General features: G+C 32.9%; 2 long non-coding RNA genes across 2 annotated transcripts; both read right to left on the minus strand.

Annotated features, from left to right (window-relative positions):
- Positions 1-296: 296 nt before the first annotated feature.
- On the minus strand, positions 297-3,300 carry LOC126830122 (uncharacterized). The gene is made up of 4 exons (XR_007683724.2): positions 3,120-3,300; positions 2,460-2,611; positions 1,110-1,272; positions 297-415 (listed from the first exon to the last, which is right to left on the minus strand). It is a non-coding gene; the product is annotated as an uncharacterized LOC126830122 (long non-coding RNA).
- A 2,743-nt stretch (positions 3,301-6,043) lies between these two features.
- Positions 6,044-8,174, minus strand: LOC126830121 (uncharacterized). Its single transcript, XR_007683723.2, has 3 exons — positions 8,078-8,174; positions 7,742-7,921; positions 6,044-6,156 (listed from the first exon to the last, which is right to left on the minus strand). It is a non-coding gene; the product is annotated as an uncharacterized LOC126830121 (long non-coding RNA).
- Positions 8,175-8,403: the final 229 nt, after the last annotated feature.

The raw sequence follows: 8,403 nt of genomic DNA on the forward strand, positions 1-8,403 counted from the left end.
AGATATTGTTGATAGTCTTTAAATTCAATCAGCACAAAAAACTATACAACTCAACATGTAAATCCCCATATCTCCCCGACTTTACTATGATTCCCAGGTAGATATTAAACAAATTAAGAGAGAATAGGAGAGAGAGAAAGAGAGAGAGAGAGAGAGAGAGAGAGAGAGAGAGAGAGGGGGGACACACAAACCAGGTCATTTTGGGACTAACATATGGAACAATTTTATTCAAATAGTCTGCTTGTGCTTCAGTGTTTTTAGCAGTGGAAGGAAAACCCAGAATAAAAAAAACAATTTACCATAGTATACCAGTCTCATGACATATTCGAACTTCTCTATTTATGATACTCCAATAAACTGGTTTAATTTCAAGAGATTTGGTTTCTGTTTCTAGCTCCACTGAACCTGGTAATTGCTACAAGTAAACAAAGAACAAATTTGATAACATTACAAATACTTTTTAATTTCTGTGTGATTTTTTTCCATATCTTTGATGACCTTAACAGGGATTTCACTTCGTAAAGGTATTTTGTTTACCCACAGATTTTGTTCGTCAGACATTTTTAGTTGGTGCTAAAGCGATAATTATATATTTCCTAAGAATGTCAAAACATAATTATTTCTATATCTTTTATTTCATAGGTTGTCAAATAACTACTATTCAATCATAGGAATCATTCTAGCACTTAAAAAACTTAATTAAATAATTTCTACTCGCCAACAGTATTTGAAAATTGTATGATTTCTGTTCACTGGGCAAAATTTAACTCATAGCACACTGTATTAGTCCAGTCGGATAAGAGCAGTAGGATGTTAAAACCAATTTCATTTCATTTCACTTTACATAATGTCTTATCTCAATCAACATTCAGAAACTTTTATACAGATTACTGACTCAAACTGAGGCTATAAATTGAAAGTAAAATGGAAAAAATATAGCATCAGATTAAAGATTAAAACCAGAAAAAATTAATAAAGGTACATAAATACATTTTTTTAAATTATTTTTTAAATTGAAATGTTTTTCAGTTTGTGTGAAATGAAATGGGGTTTAACTTTTCTGTACCTGCTGGGCTAATGAAGATGGAGGAACCTGTCTGTAAACATACCTGAACCGCATGAAGTGTGATATTTAACTCATCACCAGGGTCAAACATCAAAGATTTAAAATTATCAGCATTTTGATTATACTTCTCCAGATCTTGCTGATTTTCAATCTCCACAGCAGGTCCTGGATAAACCTGTACAACTTGTTCTGATGTATCACCGAACCTAAAAACAAGCCATTAACGGTTAAAGATGCATTATGTAAGAATTAAATCTGTCTTTTACAGGTCTTTTTTCTAGCTTCAAATATTATTTAAATATTTATTAAACAGGCAATTTGAAGAGCTAAATCTGCCTATTGCAGGTCTTTCTTCAATATTATATAAACTATTAGACATTTATTAACATGACAAGTTCATAATCAACTCTCGATGCCATCGGATAGGCCCCATTTTAAGTAGATTAGAACGGTTCGACCATTTAATCAATTAATTTAAAAATGGTGAAACCAGTTTAAGACTCAAACAACCAGTAAGGTGGTTACAATAAGTGCACAAATCTAGGCTAATATCTTCGCTCAGAATAAAGTTATTTGAATGAAATTTTCAATATATTAATTTTTCATTATCCACTCAGAATAAAGTAATTTGAATGAAATTTTCAATATATTCATTTTGGAACAGCCAGCTCTTCTCTTTAACCATAAATTTGAAACATTATTGCAGTCGATGTAATAGGTTGTCAATTTCTTATCTGTAACCTCAGAAGATTTGTTGGGTTTTGTACAAGTCAGAAAATAGAGTGTAACTTGAAATGAAAAAAAATGGAGTTTAACATCTTACTGCTCTCCTAACAAAGACGGATATATGCCATGCACTTTGCTACGAGGGAAACTGTGCTTGTCAGGGGTTTATTATTGTTTATGCCACCAAGTAAACAGGTGGATCTCGTTTTTCTGTCCCATCAGAATGGTCAACGTCTTTTCCTTGCCACCCCCTGTTCTGCACTGTTGACATGTGAGAAGCTTGGCTGAAGTTTTCTCGACCAACACCGAGAGAGAGAGAGAAATTGGGTTTAACGTCCACTCGATACAAATCGGGTCATTTCGGGACTAACATATGGTTCAATTTTATTTCAATAATTCGCTTGTGCATCCTTAGCAGTAGGAGGAAACCGGAGGACCCGGAGAAAACCAACGAGGTTGGAAGGCAAGCCTACACCTTCTCACGTACATCCAGTGAATCGAAACCACACCAACTGACTCAATGACAGACCTTATGATACATGCAACCCCTCTCTGACAAACACCGGGATTGAACCCAAAACTATCTAGTGAGTAAGCAAGAGCCATACACACTGAGCCACTGTGCCACAGGATAAACTGTTTAATCTAGGACTACTTCATTACTTACAGTTTAAGACAAACAGGTACATTACTGGTCAGAGCAACACATGTAAACTCATTATATGTCTGACCATTTAAAGGAAAGACAGAGTTATGTCCCTTGTCTTTTGATCCATATACAGTGACATCACAACATGGCCGTAAAACAGATTTCAATGTCTGCAAAAAAGGAAATAATGTGGTTTGTTTCTTTAACATTTTTACAATTTTATTTTTGATAAATAAACAATACATAAACAATAAATTATACTCAAGTATTATTGGTGGATTACAAAACGGCCCCAGAAAGGAGTCAAGCAATTAGGGGTTGCACTAAGTTCCTGGATGAAAGTCAAGCAATTAGGAGTTAACAAGAGTGAAATAAATTTGTGTATGGTGGTTCTGGAAAGGAGAAAATTTATTAGGGGTTACATGGAAGGGAGACAAGATATTAGGTGGCCCTGATTGGGAATCAAGATACTAGGGGGTGGCACTGGAACCCTGAACAAGAGTGGAACTATTAGTGGTTGCAGGAGGTCCTACAAGAGAGACAACCTATTAGATGGTACACCTGGACCTGTGTGGGAAAACAAATAATAGGGGTTACACCGGCCTTTGTGTGGGAGTCAACGTACAAGGACCTGCTCTTCCAGAATGGGAAAGCTTATAATAATTTCCAGTTACTTACCCATAAATCATTGGCACAAGTTTTACAGATTCCGCAATCCTGACAACCATATATATTGGTCTGACAGTTACACAGGGATGGTGTGTCTCCAACTATTCCTGACCACGGACATGCTCGACCTTTATCACAGCATTGATTACACAATGTACAAATGCTGGTCCTGACTTTACTACTACCTCGATTATCCCAATCATGTTGACACCCTATTGATGTGTTTACTGAAAAACAATGAAATAAATTGTAAAAATCAGATTTAGTCAATATAGTCAAAACATCTGGGGCCTGTTTCACAAAATTTTAACTAAGATAAAATTCAAATTTTAGTAATTTGATTGGATAATATTAGATTGATTTTAGTGCTTAGCCAATCAAAATTGAAGTATCTACTAAAATTTGGATTTTATAATTAGTTAAAATTTCGAGAAACAGAGCCAAGGTTTTTAAACTTATAAACTATTAGACTTTACTAAATTCAACAAGCAGTGATAGAGCTTTTTGGAAATGTTTGCTTCCGATAAGCATAATATTTTTTTTCAACAAAAATGATCAAATTTTTCAGTGTTTTTAGACATAAAAACTGTATTTACATGTACTATGTCTGGAGGTTAAATTTTTGGGTATGTTAAATGATTGACAGGCAAATTCTCTAGTCATTCAGTTTCATGTCCGTCAGTCAAAACTGGCACAAACAACCCAAATGAGAGCCATGATTCAGTTAGTTCATCAAGGGATGATCTATATTTGATTGCAAAAATCTTAGAGAAAGAAATAGGGTTTACCACCCACTCAACACAAACTAGGTCATTTTGGGAATAGCAATGGTTCAATTCTATTTCAATAATTCGACTGCATGTATGGGCCTTTAGAAGTGGGAGGTAACTGGAGAAACCCAAGAAAACACATCGATGTTGGACTGGCAACCCGACTCCTTGTCACATACAAGCGGGTAATCAAAACCATGTGACTTGACTCAATGATAGACCTTATGATCCAATACGCACACATTAACCACTCGGCCACCAACCCCCTGCCCCAAAAAATCTTATAATATCGTACCTAAAGTGGGAGGTATATTATCTTTAACGTTTGGTGATATCTGTAAATCATTCATAATACCATCGATATAATCGGAGAAGAGATAGAATATATTAGCTGTGTATTCCTGTACATCTGGTATCGCTGCTTCATTTAATCCTGTTACTGGACAATAACATCTCGATTCTAACTTGATATTCTCTGTAAAATAATAATAAGTACTATTAATAATATTTAATTTTACTTCAGACATTAGAGTCATGATGCATTGTTAAAGTAGCTAAGTCCGTAACTCAATATCATCCAAAATCTTCGACATTGAAAACACAAATTTTTTTGCAATTTAAATCAGCATTGGTGTTGTGGTCTTACCTGGAAAAGATGGACTTCTGATATCCAATATTTAAGACAAAATGAACATTTTACCATTGGTACACGAATCGTGTACCATAATGCGTTTCAGCGCCATTTGTAACAAGGTGCTCAAAGAATGAGGCTAGACATATTCCACAAGTCATGTCAAACGGTGATGCCATATTCTTATTTGGAGAGCATGTGCAATATATACTATCGGTGTTGACTGGAATAACCAGACGCTAGAAACTGTCTTTCAGTTGAGACTTCTGGCGTATTTCGTCGAACATAACTGGTGACAATTCACAGTAAAACGGAAACGATTAAATGTAAAACAGTTTATATCAATTCATATTACATTATTATATGTGTTGCGACCCATTTGTGCTAATTTCTAGGCCCAAAATATTAGCGATTTAGCTCCTTTAAATTCGTGTTTATTAGGTATTCCCAATTTTACACAATATTACACTGAAATAATATAAGGAAGAATGCATTTATTACTATGTAATGTTTCGACGAGGATAATTAGCTTGGTAAAGATAAGAGTGTTCTTGTTGAAACGTTGCATACTAATATACTCACTAATTGTGTACCGGTACACATAAAATTGTACCTTGTATTAATATGTTCGAATCCTGAATGCCTATCAAAGAAGTTACACTAAAATAGTTTCTACCTAAAAAATTAGGGAGAGGCACCAGTGTTGGGATTTCAAAATGTTTCTTGTCAGAAATTTTTACAAAAATAAAGGGGCATAACTCTTATTGTTATTTAAACAAGTGGTCTCAGACCACAATTAAAATTCATGTGTCAACAAAACATTCAAATTCCTACATCAAACCCTTGAATTCCATACATAACAGGCCATATGATAAATAACAGGCCTTACGATACACATGGATCATAGAAAATCTGGGAATTTTGGAATACAAAAATGTTCAAATATGTCAAATTTATCCAGTTCTGAAACCTATCCAACATTTAAATAGGGAACATTTTAATAGACAGTTTAAATATCTTACCCTCATTGGCTTCAATGATGGTTTGTACAGCACCATTTTGAAAGACAGCTGTTGATTGGTTTAAAATGAGTATACGACTGTAATTACTGGCTCTGTTTATAATATGTATAAATATATTTGATGTGATTGGATAGTTTAATGTATATGTCCTTTCAACTATAAACATATCCTTCATATTCTCTTTAGCAGATACAAACTTGGCCTGAAATATATGAAATAGTTATTTATTAGTAAATTTATAAGTATAAGTACTCTTTTTTATAGAGAGAATGGACTTTAATGTCAATTTATTTCAATAATTCGCTTGCACGTAGGGGTCTTTAGCAGTGGGAGGACACCCACATGGTTGGACAGACGACCCTACTCCCTGCTATGTACAAGTGTGGGTTTGAAACCACACCATTGACTCAATGACAGACCTTATGATCTAAAGCACACACATAAGACCATTTGCCCCACCTTTTTAAAGTATATAATAGAAAAACATAACTTACAATTTTATTATTATCTGTCATGATATATTGAGGTAGAGTGTATAAAAAATGTTCATCTGTATTTTTGATACGCAAACAAGGAATTTTTATGATTCCTAAATAAGGCAGCATTTCTTCTAACGAATCATTCTGAAACAACATATAAAACATACAAAGAATGAAAGAAATGGAGTTTTATGGCACATCAGCTCCAACAGGGTTATATTGCTCCAAACATATGGTGAAATATCTGAAACAGGCTAAATTAAACCACAAAAACATATTTGTACACATAAATAAAAACAAATATCACAAATAATAAAACCAGCGGCTGCCAGGCAGGATACGCCCACATTTTCGAGAGATGGAGAGAACAAGCTAACAAGAAAGTGATTTTTCCTACAATCAAGGGCCATAATTCAGGAAATTACAATTCGATATGCGCGAATATCGAAAGGAAATGAGATCTTTGTGTTATAAACTTACATTTCAAGTTTCAACAAAATCAGATAAAAAGTGTGACCTCTATAGGGTCCACAACCTTGATATACCATATTTTTACGATAGTTGAGAACGAACGGCGGCCATTTAGTCTGTCAATTTTGGGCCGATTTTCACGAAATTCAAACTCATTTGTCCTTAGGGTGTAACGGTGATATAATAATATATTTGTTTAAATCCGATAAAAATTATGACTTCTATAGGGTCAACAAGCTAAAAACGTGATTTTTCGTACAATCAGGGGCCATAATTCAGGAAGTTATGGTCCGATATGCGCGAATATCGAAAGGAACCGAGATCTTTGGGTTATAAACCTATATTTCAAGTTTCGTCAAAATCGGATAAGAATTGTGACTTGTAGAGTGTCCCGGACGGACAGGGGCGACGACAATATACGTCCACATAAAAATGTGGGCGTATAAAATATTTAAAAACAATATCACAAATCTAGTATGCATATAAATATATATAAATATAACACATACAAGACGATTCACATTTAACACTGTATTCGTGAACTCAGAGAATAGCATATTATCCTAACTAACAAGTATGCAAAAATAATTTGGTTAAATAAAAGTAGAAGTTAATTATAAATTGCTTTTATGTGAAATATTCATCAATATTTATAAAAAAAATGAACATTTCTCTGCTAATCTACGGAAAAATTTGAATTTCTGTCCTCTAGAAACAACTATTAAAAATTTTGTCGGCCATTTCTTCAGGAAAAAAAACCTAATTTAAAAACAAAAAGTACTTAGTTGTTATTCTCAAAAGCTTTTAGTTCAAAATATCTAAGTTATAAAATTGGGATGGTTCATTTATTGATCAAGACCCCAAATAATTAAAAATCTGATTAGTATGGCCTATAAAGATAATTCTGTTTATACAATGTATCCATTTCTAATGTTTAAACAAATGTTCAGATTCAAATAAATTTTTAAATCTATCTAAATAGATTTTTTGTTTTTTGTTATCCATAAAAACTAATGGAATCTATGAAATATTCAATATTATTAAGTCAATGAAATTAACTTAAAATATTTAAAAACAACCAAAATAAGGCAAAATGTATTGATATAGAAATTTAAAAGTGTCCACAGAATGGTCCAAAATTAATATTTCAAATGAATGGATGTAAAAATAGTGTTCAATACATGTAATACCTTTCACTAGTAAAATCGGCATCTGATTTAGCACAATGATAGCTTTGTTATTAATGACAATAATTTACCTGTGAGGGAATAAGTTTCAACAGTTGTTTTTGTGTCCAAGCCAAGGTTTCCTGCTCAACACAAGTAGCTTGTGAACCAACTTTATCTCCAGGGTTTTTTAATGCATTAAGACAAGTCTCAAACCAAGTTGGATATAACATGGCTTTCTGTTTCCATCCAGGTATATAAACCACACTCCCCTTTATTAAAACAAAATGTTTTATTTTAATTTTACAAGATTTCATACAAAATTATTGGTCAGGAATATATTGTGATGATATATAACATGAACATTTAATGCATTAACCAATAACCCATTCAGATAGCAACACAACACAAATAGTTAAAATACTCACCTTGTGTTGTAAATGTGTAATGATATCCATATTTAGAGAGGTTTTCATTACTTCAGATTTTTTTAATGTAGTAAGTACCGAATTACTGTCTGTCTTTAACTGATCTGATACTTTATAGACATCATGATGTACACTGGAATAACTATTCTCATGATTAACTATCATCTGCTTCAATTTCTCTATTTCTTTATCACACTGTAAAATAAACAGCATAATCAAATAATATTCAAACTGTGTTCAGTTTAAAATATTTAAATATTAAAAGTAAAAATGGTAAAATCAAATGGTAAAAATTTTAAACTAAAAAAGCAGAAATTTTCGATTTC

This window comes from Patella vulgata, chromosome 8, assembly GCF_932274485.2.
Source record: "Patella vulgata chromosome 8, xgPatVulg1.2, whole genome shotgun sequence".
Lineage (NCBI taxonomy): Eukaryota > Metazoa > Mollusca > Gastropoda > Patellidae > Patella > Patella vulgata.